The following is a 15903-nucleotide window of genomic DNA, read 5'->3' as shown; positions in this document are numbered from 1 at the left end:
CTATTTTTAACGCCGCTGTGCGGGAATTTAGTGTCGTCGGAAAAAATTAAATTTATTATTCACTTGAGATTTTTCATGGCGTCTTGTAGACAAAGTATACGTTAGAGAATTTATATTTTCATGTTTATTGTTTATAAATAATTGAACTTTGAACTAGAGACGGCAATTTTTTATCTGTCAATGGGTTAAATGATACTAGAGATGATTATGTTTATGTAGAGATTTGTGAGGTTAGAAATTAGGATAATTATTGAACGAAATTTTTTTCAAATTCTATGGGATTGAAGGAATTTCTTTGGATGAAAATTCTACAATAACTTCATTTGATAAGTAAAAAAAATATCTTTAATAATAGATTCTTTAAACTGAAGTATTATGTTAATATTTAAAAACGTGGATGTTAATTTTAAAAGCGCATATATTAACCCGATTACTTTATCATTATTTTCGGAGCGATCAATTTGAATATTAAATAATTTCTTATTGTTATTAAACCGTGACCATGATATATAATCGATAATTATTAATCGTAGAAATGTGGACGAGGTTAATTGGACAAATTATGCCATCAATTATTTGGTCGTTTCGTCATTTATATTTTGACTTCATATTTATAACAAAATATTAGATTAATACCTACTGAGAGCCAACATTTTACTCAATTAAAATTACTTCAATAAGTGAATTGCCTCGAATTGATCAATTTTATCAAGTTTTGTTCTTTTAATTTGCGTCATATTTTGACATGAAGACTTTTTATTTGGGTGATTCATCCCTGAGTAAAATGTTGCCTCTCAGTAAATACTAACCTAATATTTTGTTTTAATTGTATAATTGTTTATTTATAGTTTGGCTGATAAAGTCGAAACATAATTGATGAAACGTCCAAATAATTAATGTCTTAATTTGTTTAATTAACTTCGCCCCAACTTCCAAGATTAATAATTATCGGCAATTACTATTTTTAGCCAATGTCACTTGTGAAGTTCTGTGTCATCTTACACCAAATATATTTACCGAATAATAATCATTCAATCTTCATTGATTAGAAATTCTTTCTGAATCCCTGATTACGAAAAATTATTTGAAATGATTCAAAACAATTTGAAACGATTAATCTAAATAATAAATATAAATTATTTATCATGATTCCATTCTTGCTCTTGTCCTAGTATTCAGAATAAGTGATAGTAGAGAAGATATTGTAAAATTTCATGATTAAATAAAGCCGTAGAAATGTAATTACTTTAAAATCTTGTGATTTCGGTATAAGAGTACTTAAGGATGCACAATTACTCAGTAAACTTTAAAAATACTACCACGAAGTCATATATATATATATAGCCACTGAGAATGTCTGAGGTTAAATGGATTAACTTATACACTCAGAAGCGTAAAGAGAAACAGTAGAGAAAATTACTACAGAGAATGAAGAGGAAATAGCAAGTTGAGTTGTTGGTAACAATTTTCAAAGCAACTATCCAATATCCACGAGTTCTATGAACACAACAACTTTTATACTAACTTCCAATGTTATAGTATATAATATTACCCTAACTTTCGGATTCACTTCAAATTGTTGTTGTAATAAATATCAATTTCAATGTTACTAGCATAGACTAATTTTTTTAAGTGTTGTTAGTTACTCAGCTGTCCGGTGATAAATAACGCAGACCGTCGAAATAAATTTTAAGCTCAGGGTTTCAATTTTTGTCATACCCTTTTCATACAGTTGAATTTTAGTCGATGAATAAATTTAATTCAAAAATTTTTTCTGTTACATCAAAAATAGAAATACATTTCAACCTGGAGACCAACTGAGTATTTTTTCTATTACTCCAATCAAGGGATTGAAAGAAAACAAATAAAACCTCCAATGAAATTTTCTATCGGTCAAATCAGTTCGGTCCCTCTTTTAGACCACTGGTTTTTTTTTATTTTTAAACCCAAGAGACCTTTTTTATATTTCTATTCAAATTTTATCAGTTTGACACACCAGCAAGCTTAGTATTTTTTTTTTTTTCATTTTCTCAGATCTCGATATTTCTCGAAATATGAAAATAAAAATGACTTTGTGTTATTCTACGATTCGCTTATTGAATTCGGCAGGAAATATAAAATCAAGAAAAATATCTTAGACGAATACTACGCGTTTGAAATATTTATTTCTATATATTTTAAAATTTTTTAAGAAAAAACAAAACTACGTACTAGAACCACTATTTATGTTAAGTGACATGTGTCAATAAAACAAGCGCGGACAAATGTGATTTATGGCTTACGACGACTACTGTCTGGTACTCGACTAAAACGATGTTTGAATAGTAAATTAAAATGTTTAAAGTCTGCAAGTACATTAATGCCTAGTTGACTTAAAAAATTTTCTACAAAATCACATATGTTAATTCTCACAGAGCTACACGTAGCAGGAAATAAATAAACGTATGAATGATACACAGAAACTTACAGGAAAAAATATATTTACACAGAATAAAATCCCGATTTGTGTCAACTTTGTGATAAACTGCCAAATAGAAAATTTTTCTATCCGCCAATCTTGCCGGTACTTTTTTCATTTTGTGTATTCAATTTTTTCATAATATTTTTTACTGGGTTGAATTTTTCTCATTTTCTTGACACGTCTCAGCCAGAAACTTGATGTTTTTTTCATCCTTCTAAAGCTCGGCCTCCGCTCTCATGCTGAATTCTTTATTCTTTTGTGTAAATTCTATATGATATATTCACACACGCAATCTGCATAACTTGTTCTCACGTTTAATCCGACATTACATTAACTCTTTTCAAAAGCTACATTTTTTTATACAATATATTCTTCTTTTTTATCACGATATAAATTATAAAAAATGTTCTAGTAGTAAATTATATACGTAGTAATTAACCACGTTGCTACATAAATTATTTAGTTTTTTATTCAAAATAATTGATCTCTATACCATAAAAAATCGGGATTTAATTCGGAGTGATTACGAATTGATATATAAATTTTTACACATTTTACAGACAAGTTAAATTTTGATTTCAGTATACTGTCATCATGTTAAATATTAAAGACCCGAATTTGAACCCCTTTTTTTTTGAATACCGCGCGAAAAGTTTTTAGTGCTGAAGTAGCATAAAAGCTTAATTTTTTTGTTTGAACTAGAGTTGATGATTTTATTTTTCACTTTTTTTGTTTTCAGAATAGCAATCGATCAATAAAAAAAAACCAAAATTTTTTCAAATTTTTATCATACATTTATAACGCGATATATTGATTTAATGTAACAAAAAGTAATAAATTGATAATTTATCTTATAAACTAATTGAATATGAAAAGAAATAATTTAAAACTGTCTTTTATCAATTCAAAAAATAAATAAATAGATAATTGCTTTGAGCTTTAAAATATCCTTTGACGACTCTTCTTATTGAAAGTTACTCCATAGAGTTTTATAAAGCAAATACTTACAAGTTTTAAAGTATTAAATAAGACGTTATTTTGGAGTAGTCAACTGGCAAACTTAAACTTTAGTGTATTGCACTCTTGAAGCCGATTGGATTTCAGAGATATTGATTTTATTCGTTACACACATGCAGACATGTAGCTTTTACATTTATATAGATTTAGATAAAGACGACTTTTAAACTTTTACTATTTAATTTCCGTTCGTCAAAATCTCTTTAATGCGATTTATATTTGCATTATACTATAAAATACCTATTACGTATTGAAATATATTTTTTATGTAATTGAATATAGATTAATCTATAATCGACTTATAAGATATTGAATTCAATGTTACTATTTTTTATTTGAAAGAAAACCCAAGGAAAAATTTTTTCTAAACAGTAAAAATATAATTACTGTCTTTTTATTAAAGTTGACGACTTGAAAAATTAGACGGCCAATTTTTTGCGTAAAAAAATAAGTTAAGGCGGCTGTAACGTGGATTAAAGTTTTTTTTGCTGTGGGTCATTTCGGTGGTAAAATTTTCGCCGCAAAGTAACGGATCGAAGCAAAAGTAAAAGAAAAAAAAAATTTAGATTCATGCTGGGATAGAAAAATTAAATTTGCGGGAAAAATGAAAAAATGCATTCATTTTTTTTTTATTAAATTTATGATAACTTTTGCCATGAGTCGTCTTCGCTTGATTATTAAATAAAATAAAAGAATAATATCATGAAAAAAAAGTTTTTCCAAAATTGGTCTCAAGTTTTCTTTACTCTTTTCCAATACTTGTATGAAAATTAAATCGGAATATTTTATTGCTTAAAAAAGTTTTCAAATTCTAGAGTATCGTCTTATTTAATAAATGGATTTTTGATAATCATTTGAATTATGGAAATTTTTTCGTTTGTAAATATTTGAATATTTGGAGTTCAAAAGAAAAAAAAGCTGAATTGAAATGGAAATTTAAACAATAAATTGAGTTAATTTATTTACTGAAACTATCTAGAAGATACTTTCCGTGTGAACTCACTTGTGTTATCTAAATTCCCAACATTCTATTGGAAAACGAGAATAAATGAGATTCCTGAACGAATAATCAGGTTTAATGAGACTCTCGTGTACCATTTGCTAATCTAGTAATGGCAAATCTACTTTGTTGAGATTCCGTTTGACACGTCACTCGAAATTAACCACTAGACTTTTAGACCCACAGTAACTTGGTAAGAGAAACTTTATTTGCACAACCGCACAAATAAAGTAATTAATTAATTACTAAAATCAAAATATAAAAGTCATCTAAAATAAACCATAAATGATGTCATCTTTTTTAAAATTGTTTTAATAAAATTGCTACGTGACATGTGGTTTCACGTCGTTATTTCAGCGTGCTCGTTTCGACGCCTCAATTTACTCTGATTTTGTTCAATTAAACTCATTGTTTTTCAACGCCAATTAATTTCATTTAATTTTTTTTTTTTTTTATGATAATAAAATAAACAATCAATAAAATCTACATTTATCACGTGAATTTGACAATTAAAATTTAATTAAATAAAAAAAAAAATTCCTCGGGTATTAAAAAAAAAACTTCGGTAAAAAATAGAAAGCAGTGAGCATTTAAAATAAATTTGTCAATTTATTTTTAGTAGAAGTGCACATTTTATATTGAAACAGCCATATAAGCGCCGCGACTGGCGCATTGTCGATGTAGTGCACGAATCGAATCAATGTACCTCGTGATAGCATATTCTCGAAATAGAATTGTACTTTTTTAGTCACTAGAAATGCCAAGTGTCTCGATCTTTGCGTTATCTTTTTATTTTTATTTTATTTCACTTAAACTCGATTTTATTTATTTAAAAAAATCTTTTTTTGAACGAAACCTACTTTTGAATTTTCTCATAATGCAACTTTTTGATTATTTCAACAATTTTTTTTTCTGTTTTGAGACTCCAAAAATATCATTAATCCAAAATTTATAAACATATATTTATATATTTCCAATTTTGTTTGAAAAAAAATTCGTTTTCCATTTTTTGGCAAAATGTGGCCGTCAAAAAAAATATTTACTTTCCAAAAACAAGTTTTGAGCATCTCAAATTGTTCAAAAATAATCGCCAAAGTACAAAATAAAAATTTGATATTATTTTGGGAAATTTATAGTTTTTTGATTTACTAAAATTTTTGGGTTCTCCGTTTTTCTTGGGCCTGTTTTTTTTGTATTTTATCTGCTCGTGGCTACTGTAGATGGCATTTATAGATTAAATTTTTTAGTTTTATTACCTGTTTTTTTGAATCTTAGTTAAAAGTTATTTTTCGCCTGAAGTATATTAGAGCAACAAAAGTTTATGTTGCGACTAAAAGTATTTGGAAAGTCGTTAAGTACCTCTGACAGCTTTACTTGAGCTCGCTTTCCACGAAAGTACAACAACGAAACATAAAAAATTTACCGTTTTTATATATATATTTTTTCGTTTAAATTGAAAGCAGCTGTCATTGGATTAACGAATTTCGTATTATTTTTTATAACAATAAAAAAAATCTACATGATTTTTCACGTCATTCGTTTCGTTGAAAAGAAATTTCAGTGATATAAATTTATCGGTTAGTCAAAAGTAAATTGTTGGTAGTGGTATTACGGTATCACCGTGATTTACGAGTGTCACGAAAGCCCATTTGCAAACTACGGCACTTCCGGTAGTTGTAGGAGACCAAGTATCTGGAAGTACTCCAAAAAGTTATTTTTTTATATTTTTTGTCTATTTTAGTTTATCGCGTTTCGTGTAATCGATTGGTAATTATCTCAAGTGAATTTTTTAGTTGATAAGGTTAAGAAAAAAAAATTGAATTTAACTGTCTGTTCTACTTCGTGAGAAAAGTAGACTAGACTCATTTATCAATGTCTCATTTAATATTTAATCCCAAACGTCCTTAATGTCTTGTACGGATATTTATAACTTCGTTTATATATTTTTTTATTTTTATCCTTGATAATTATTTTCAACCCGTCTAAAAAAACATTTATTTATGTCATCAGTTATTTGTTGATCAATAATTGTATGTATTGTGAAATTTTTTAAAGTAGCCACCTGCCGTTTTCCAAAAATTTATCAATTTTCTAATTTTTGAGTTTTTCAAAATTTAAATTTTATATAAAAATTTCTTAAATTACAAATTAGTTGTCTGGTTATTTTTAAAGTAATAAATTTTGAATTTAAAATTTTGAACTTTTTGAATTTTTTGTGAATGCCAGTGAAAAAATTCCAAATTCATGCAGAGTTATTACATTTTTTTTTTTTTTTTTTTTTTTTTCAGTAAAAAAAAATAATAAAGAATAATAATAATTTAAAAAAAAAAAATTACTTCATAAAAATTGAAATATTGCAGTTGTATAAAATATTTCAAAAGCTATTTTAAGAAGTCATGGAATGAATATTTCAATAAAATTGACATAATAGCTTTTTCGTGATAACTCACAATGGCCCAGATAGTATTCTACTAAAAAATTTCACAATAAGATAAGATGAAAGCGCTAATCACCAGCTGTTAGTTTTTCTTTTATCAAAAAAAAAGTTCATAAAAGTATTCAATAAAACAATTTACCAGAGATTAAAACAAAAGTTTTCAACTTCTTATCTGCGTGATAAAAGTATTAATATTTCAAACGAAATAATCTTTATGCTTTTTAAATACAATAAAACACAACATTCGATTATACAAATAAATCATTTCTATAATATTTCATCACTTTAATCAGCCATAATTATTTAAATGATGAATCAAAAATTCGAAACTTTATTCAAATGTCTGTTTTTTGTTTTTAATGAAAGTTTAATGTCCTTTTAAATACTTTACGTTATCCTTTAACTGAAAAGACGTCTAAATATTCATTGAAAATAAAAAATATACAAAAACAGTAAAAAGGATAATAACCATAATATAAATTTATGGCTTATTGAAGTTGTAATAATTAGCACTATAAATAAAGTATGTGGTCTTCATAAAACAAAAAAAAATTTGTAACCACTTTGAAAGAATTATAACTTTAATCTAAAAGTTACTTTTCTATCATTTTTCTTCAGGACATGAAAATCCTAATAACATATATCTGCTCATATATTTATCCTCACCATAATATTAAAACCCGAGGGAAAAAAATTATGAAATTGACATATGAACACGTAGATCTTAAAACTTTTTCTTTTTTAATCCTAGCGCATTATTTTTCATACTTTTTTTATCCGGTGAACCTCATTGGTGACACTCTGGATTACCCGATTTAATTCTACTTCCCCGCACTTTTATTCTTACTAAAAATCAAGGCAGCATATATATATATATATATATATATATAAACCATTTCCCGGATTTTTTTCTATTCATTTTATATTTTTATCTTTTTATATATATTTTTTATATTTATTTTATCTTACCCGCAAAAAAGCAGTAGCAAAGGCGAAAAAAAGTAATTCAAGACTCGACTTCCGTCGATGTGTAGTACAAAATTACCGGTTTTGCATCCAAGAAGCTTTTCTACTTTCCTTATTCCTTTATATTCATACATATTTTATCTATCTATACATACATGCATATATATATATTTATCCAACATATTTATACACACGTATTTATATATATTTTATCAGCATTACGCATTACGATTTTTTTTTTCATACTAAAAAAAAAAAAAAAAAAAAAAAATGCTGTAATCACAGAACACACAGGTGCCATAGAGTGTTACTTCCAGATAATAAATAACGACATACATCTTGGGGTGAATTTAATTATGGACTTAAAAAAACATCAGCATTAATACATAAAAAAAAAAATCTCACAACCTGAAATACTCAAGGAAGACTTAGTGAAAAAAAATATTAAATATACAAGGTCAATGACGCAAAGCAAATTATAATAATCATCGTGTAATGACGTTTACTCTTCCATGTCAAATTAATCCGTCAATTAAAATGAATTTTTTTTTCTTGGACAAAACATTCTATTAATATAAAATAAATACAATGTTTAATTATTGCATATCATGCATGATAAGTTATTTATGTCGAATAATATTTAACACCTGTGTTTATTTGCCTGTTTATTCAGCCTTGGATTTTACTTGTTTAATTTATTCAACAAAACAATTGTCTTTGTTCGGTTGTATTGTATTCATTTTAGAGCAAGTAAAAAATATGTATATATGTATATATATATGTGTATAAATGGATGTATATAGATGTATGCAGTGAGAAAATCTTGATACCGAATGGCACTATGACCCTTATATTATGGACTTGGACAATAAAGACCGAGGGGTTCCACATACTCTATAATTCAGTGTCATGAATATTTTCTTTAAACTATTTTATATCCATATGTAAGCATCATGAGAACTTTATACGAGTATGTATAAATTTCTATGTTTATATTCATGATTTAATGAATTAAATAAAATCTAATCTAAGTATTCAAATAAGAAATACTATTCTTATTTAGAGTAGATGTGGGATTTTATTAAATAACTTTTTTATGAAATTAAATAGCTCTTTTTTTATTTGTTAGGCTGAATTGAAAGTTATAAAATTTTAAAAAAAATTTGTTGAAAAAATATTGCGCGACTGTAAATAATTTTTTTTAAGTAGGAAGATATCTCGAGTCATAATTTAAATCGTAGATTGGATGTACTTATGTTGAAAACGTAAATTAAACGTTTAAAGATGTAGATGTTTATAAAAACGTATTTAAAACGTATTCGACGTAGGAAAACGCAAATACGACGCATTTATGTGAACACGCCAACAGACTAACGGAATATATAAATGAAATATTCGCGTTACTAAATCTAAAAGGACTTATATGTTTATTCGCCCTTTTGGCCTTCGGGAGCTCTCTAAAAAGAGTGTAAAATTTTTTTTCATTGCCAATTGTTAGGCAGACTTAGTTTAGAGTTCAAATTTTGAAATAACTTATTTTGAAAGCTTAAAGGGCGCATGACTTTTTAGCGTTCGAAAGTTTTTTTTAATTTTTTTGCTTCACAGAAAAAAAAAAGATTTCTAGGTACAGAAAAAATTTTGCATTATGAAATGGAAACGAAAATTTTCTTAGGACTAGAAAAAGTATCAGTTCAAGAAATTTTTACTTGTCTCAAAAATTTTTTTTCGACCCAAGAAAATTTTCATTTTCAATTTATTAAACAAAAAATTTCCTAAGTCGAGCAAAAATTTTTTGCGCCAAGAAATTCTTTATTTCTGCGTTCAAAACAACACAGAAAAAAAAATTCTCGACTAAAGGTAAATATTCTTGATTCAAGAAAATTTTTTTTGAGACCTAAACTTTCTCAGATAAAGTAGAAATCTTTTCTGACCAAGACGAATTTTTTTTTTAACCAAGACAAATTCTCTTGGCTCAAGAAAATCTTGACTTGGTTCCCAAAAACGTTTGTCTTCAAAAATATTTTCTTGATTAATGATAACTTTTTTTTCTGTGAAGTCTCCAATTGTAATAAAAAAAAATGATATGCCTTTTTGGCTCTAGCAAGCTTCTTAAAGTCAAAAGGGCGTACAAAAATTCAATTCCTTCGGGAATTTCTAACGCGATCTATCTTAAATATTTTTTTGAATTTCAAAATCGATTAATCGCCAACCATAACAATCGCAAATCATGTAAATGATTTATCCATGTTTTGAATAAATAATAGATTCAAACTAATGTAAAGTATGAAACAAATTAAATGCAACATCAAAATAAACGTAGCATTCATGTAAAACGAGATATAATATCACGTTGAATTACGATTGTTCCGTGTTATCAAAACATCAGAATAAGTTATATGTTATATATGAATAAGTGTAAACAGGTGACGTTAATGTTATCAATTATCAATGATACAACATTAATTTTTAACACGAATATATTAGTAATCATCTGGTGGATAAGAGCATCAATAATTATCACGCGATGCATAAATATATAAAATGGTATATTTTATTATCACAATGAGCAATGTACACAACATAACTCTGTTAACATTTATTATACAGAATTTATGTGGAATCATGCAATGCATTGACACGATGACTGATAGAATATACATTTTTTATTATTAATTTATTGTTATGCATACACTTTTTGTCACCGAATGCAATTATCGGGATCGTTCATCATTAAAAAATAAATGCAATAAATTAGTTCATTATTTTTTTTATTTTATTATATAATTATTAATGCAGTGACAGTTTTTTTTATAATTTATGGGACATATATTTTATGTATACTATTCTTTTTATTGTTGCAATTTTTTACTTCAGTTGAATCTCTTCTTTACTGTGTAGAATTTTATATAAAAATTTTCATTGCAATTTTTTTGAATAATTAGTAAAATTAAAAAAAAAAAATATCCGAGTACTTATTAATATTAATATGGAAAAAATCAATTTATAATGATATATTATTTATATAAAAATTATGATCCTGAAGTTAGCAGACAATTAGCAATTTTCGAATTTTTTTTCAACAATTTAATTTAAAAAAAAAAAAAAATTGACAATATGCACATGTAGAGAATTAAAAAAACTGTAAGTGCAATTTTTTTAAAGATTTTTTTTTTTTTATATTTATCGTTTTTAAAAAAATCTAAAAATTATTGGCTAATTTTAATATCATAAAAAATTCAGTATCCGCCAACTTATTTTAAGAATTACCATACTGGGACTCAATATTTTTTACATAATTTTATAGTATTTTTTATTATTACAATTATCAGATAACAAAAATAAACTTGTCTTTATTAGACAAGTTCAAACAAACATTGCATAATGTAGATAAATATTCTAATACAAAACATCTACTTTCTCCTGACTTACTTTCTATTTGTTTACTCTTCTTCACATCGTTAATATGTATATATATAGGTATACTCATAAAACTATTTCCAATACTCTATAGTTTATAATAATTTGATATATATATTTATATATTCGTCTATATATACATCTCAATTTCAATACATTGAAACGACAATTTATTCATGACTTGTCTTTGAGACATCCCAGACTCGCATACCACGTGCTTCAAAATATAAACTACACTAGGCAAGAAATGAGAGAATCAGCACTTACTACACCAACTCCGGACGTGAAAAGACCTCGCCAAGGTCTTTATTTAATAAAATTTCAAGGCTTTTGTTTAAAAAAAAAAAAAAAAAAAAAAAAAAAAACATTTATATACATGTCACATTAAAATATTTTTCTCAATCTATTTAAAGTTTCATTGACTAAAACTTCATTCATAAATTTAATTTGGGAATAGTCGGTTTGCAATTATCAAAAATAACTTTTTTCAAAAATTTTTTTCAACTGACCTGCATTAATGCTGCAAATTTTCTCTTGACAAAAAAAAAATAATAATAATAAATTTAAAAAAAAAATAATAAATGAGTCCTTAGTTTGATCACTGAATTAATTTAAAAAAAAAAATATTTGTTTTGGAGAACTAGTAAACAGTGAAGATAAATTGAAACGCAAAGCACATGAGATCAATTAGATGAATAAATAGTTGTGATACATAACGACATTTACAAAGTCCCGTCGTCGACTAGTTATATGTTTGACAGACGGATTCGGTGACCGCGCATTTCGCTGACTCCCCACTATGTCGGTACTTTTATCTCTGTCCTCTCTCTTTTTCAATGCGCAAGCGTTATGTTCAATATACATAATGTAATGATAGACGAAGATGAAGAAGATGAAGAAGATGAAGAAAATGAAGAAGAAAAAGAAGAAGAAGAGGGTAAAGATGGAGATGAGGATCAAGAAATAGAATGAGAAGAAGAGAAATAGTGATTAATACAAAATAAAAAGTACAAAAATCCAATAAGATTGTATATAAATATATATATAGATATATTTTATATATAAAGTAAAAAGGCTACTGGTTTGACGGGATAAACTCGGTATTTAGTTTTATTTGTATTGCTTACTACAGTTAAATGTCTATGTGAGTCTCGTGAGACCTCAAGTTGATACGAGGCAAAGTTCGAATATGAAGATCGTGATCCTGAGATTCGCGGTTACAGAAACATGCAATCTTTTGTTCATTTATGTCACGAAGGTTTATTATTGTTCTTTTGCTTTTTTTTACATACATAATTACTTATAAAGGTACTTGTTATAAACGTAATTATAATTGCAAAATCAATTATCCTCAATGTCTACACTTAGAGACTGTTCGTAAAAAAAACATTTTTTTTTAATTCATTAAGCTGAATAATTTAAAAGCTTTTGTACTTTTTGTATCTGCTAACAGATCCTTATATATGCAAACATATATATGTATATTTGTTATCGGAATATTGACTGTTAATAAAGATTGCATGGTGTGACCAGTGGGCGTACTCAATATGGAAATTTTAGTGGTTGATATGTATTTATAATGTGTTGGATAAATAAAATGCAATAATCAGAGTCAAGTAGACATTTTAAAGTTAAAAAAAAATGGAGAAATATCTTCTTTAAATATATGCCGGTTTTTCATGTGACCAAAGATTTTCTCAAATAAATTTTTAAGTGAAAAGTTTGAAATTTTTTGTGGAAAATTTAATGATCCTGAAGTTAACAGACAATTATCATTTTTTTTTTTTTTTTTTTCAAATAAGGAATTACAAAAAAACAAAAAAACTAAAAAAATGCATATGTAGAAAATTAAAAAAACTACAGGTGTAATTTTTTTAATTGATCGTTTTGAAAAAAATCAAAAAATTATTAGCTGTCAACTTATTTCAGTATCATAAAATTTAGTAGCGCGAACAAACGCATACTTGAAACGCGAAGCGTTGGTTTAACTTTTGCTCAAATTTTTGAATAGATCTTGTCTCATTAATTCTTTACTTCAACTTTAATATTTCAATCAATTAGTTAAGAATTAAGATGTCTGTTGGTATTTTAATAAAATCTCGATTTAATTTGAATATCAACGAAATATTTGCAGTATGGTAAGAATTTTCATAATCCTTATCTCACTGTACAGACCGTTATTATACAAAAGAATTTCGGGAATTTGATTTAAATCATTAGATTATTGCCGATGGAATTTTGATAATTCAAATCTACATACTAGATTTTTAAAAATTAAATATGAACTTTTTTTTGTACAAGAAAGTATAATTTATTTTTGAGAGCTGGTTTACGGAAAAAAAAAAAAAAACAGTTTCAATAAACGTCTGAACGAAGTGTTAATTTAAAATTAAACAATAAATTAAATTTAATGAGCCGTACTCTATAATTTATAGTAACAATAAAAACTAAATAGAGAAGTAACAATAAATAAATGAATAAACTATTAAATATATATGGAAAAAGTTATCGACCATTAAATTTTTATTTTTTCTCACGTATTTTCTACAATTCACGCTGTAACCACCTTTGAAAAATAACGTATTTCTTAGGCTAGGCACGCTTCTCAACTTCCGAACAAAATTCCACGGTTGCCGTACGACGAAGACGAGCAGGAACTTAAATAAAAAGTCGAAGTGGAAGTAGAACTTTCGTTTTACGTCCTATAACCCAACTTCAAAGATATATATCACACTTTTGTAATGTAGTTTCCGTGAAAATTCAAGGGAATAAGTAGTAAAACGAAAAAATAACTACAAGATGTAGCACATAAATGTGTAATGACATTGTATACATATAGATGTATATACGGGCAACATGAACACCAAGAAAAAATTCAAGATAAATTTTACAAAATCTAATACTTGGAAAAAATATACATTTCAGTGCAAAAAAGTCATTTTTGCCCAACGATGTCTTTGGAAAAAATCGACCGATTTGTTCCCAGTTCGATGTAATCAAAAGAGCTTATTGAGACTTAGATTTGATCAAGCTTAGAAATAAATCGGTCGAACGATTTACGATTTATCTAACAAAAACCTAAAAAACATTGTTTGTATAACTTATAAACTACTCGACCGATCGACTTTAAAATCTGATCAGTTCTAAATCTTGGTAAAACGTCTGTCTGAACTAATAACTTCCCTTATTTTGGAAATTTTTTTCACAATGGGAAGTTGAAAAAATTTACGTCCTTAATTGCGCACTTCAATTTTATTTTTCGCTAAAAAATAGTTCATTTAAATTTCCATTAGAAATAAAAGGTTTTTTTCATATCCGAGTTAATTATAAACGAAATCCCATAGCAGCTGAATCGTAATTAAAATAAAACCTAGCATCTGAGTTTGAATTAGAAATTAATCCTATTGAAAACGGTCATGTGAATATTAAACACATTCTAATATACAATTATACAGTTATTACATTTCATTTCATTTGCATAAATTTGCCTGCAAGGCTATCGAATACATAAACTTTCTGCTGTTGCTGTATTAGAGTTTAATTGCAATACAAAAATTTTTTTTTGCCAAGCGATGAAACTTCTCAATAATCAATTTTTTTTTCTTTTTATGATTAAATTTATAGACTTAAAAAATTTTTTCCATGTGTTCTTCTTACGATTTGAAGTTGATGCTAAATAAATTATGCCGATTGATTATGTATTCTGAAAGTTATCGTGACCGCATACATATGAGCAGACCGACTGAGGTCAACGGAATTGAAAATGATATTCAATTTTTTAATTTTTTTTTCTTTTATGAATATTAAAATTAATCGACAAAAAATTTGCAACTGAACATGGAGTGGAAGATTTTAATTATTTACTCTCCTTCGGAGTGAAATTTTTTTTTTTCGGAGTGAAGAAGAATTTCGGAAAATATTCATTATAAAAAAAATTATTAATATATAGGAAGGTTGGGGTTTTTATATTTTGACATTTATATTGAGTACGGAAATAATTACGACTTCCCTTTTTACTTCTTATTCTTTTTTTTTTTTTTTCTATGAATCTTTTAGCTCAAAAAATAACTAACCCAGATAAAAAAAAGCAAATAAGTTTGAGTAATAAATAAAAACAATATTTTATTTAGCAAATTTAAATTTTAAATTCAATCTTATCCCCCATAAATAATTCTATACATTTAATAAGAAGAAGGAAAGAAAGAAAAAATTAATTATGTAGAATAGTTTAAAAATTGATAAAGAAAAATATATATATTTATATTCTATATCGCACAAAGTGCGATAATAAAAGCACTTTCTTACTATTTCTTTTTTTATTTTTATTCCATTTCATTTATACTGCGTACTATAGAGTTTTATCCGTTTAGAAAGGGTGGCTGTGGTGATTTTACCTTCTGTAATGCTGACGAGGTACCCTGGAGGCAAGCCAATTTAAACTAGACATTTCGAGATTAGGGAATAATCCTTAGAATCAAACTAACTTTTTTGCTTATTATTTATTTTCTTTTTTTTTTTTTTTTTTTTTTTTAATTGCATAGTCAAAATGAAAATGCACAAGCATTATTTTTTTTTTTTTTCAAAAAGCTTTAAGATGCAATAATT

General features: G+C 26.3%; 2 protein-coding genes across 3 annotated transcripts in view; one reads left to right on the top strand and one right to left on the bottom strand.

Moving 5' to 3' along the window:
* LOC103580479 (uncharacterized) overlaps positions 1-15903 on the top strand; it is a 101374-nt gene that overhangs the window by 49631 nt on the left and 35840 nt on the right. The window lies entirely within an intron of this gene.
* Positions 1-15903, bottom strand: part of LOC103580462 (beta-1,4-N-acetylgalactosaminyltransferase bre-4) — a 61747-nt gene that overhangs the window by 37817 nt on the left and 8027 nt on the right. Inside the window, exon 1 of one of the 2 annotated variants that reach the window (XM_014442518.2) lies at positions 11808-12033. The exons of the other annotated variant lie outside the window; for it this stretch is intronic. The gene's annotated coding sequence lies outside the window, so the exon portion shown is untranslated. Of the gene's footprint in view, positions 1-11807; positions 12034-15903 lie in introns of those variants that run through there. 2 annotated transcript variants of the gene reach the window in all.

The sequence above is a fragment of the Microplitis demolitor genome, chromosome 7 (assembly GCF_026212275.2).
Source record: "Microplitis demolitor isolate Queensland-Clemson2020A chromosome 7, iyMicDemo2.1a, whole genome shotgun sequence".
Classification (NCBI taxonomy): domain Eukaryota; kingdom Metazoa; phylum Arthropoda; class Insecta; order Hymenoptera; family Braconidae; genus Microplitis; species Microplitis demolitor.
Note: the sequence above shows the minus strand (reverse complement) of the source record. Positions and strands in the feature narration are given on the sequence as shown.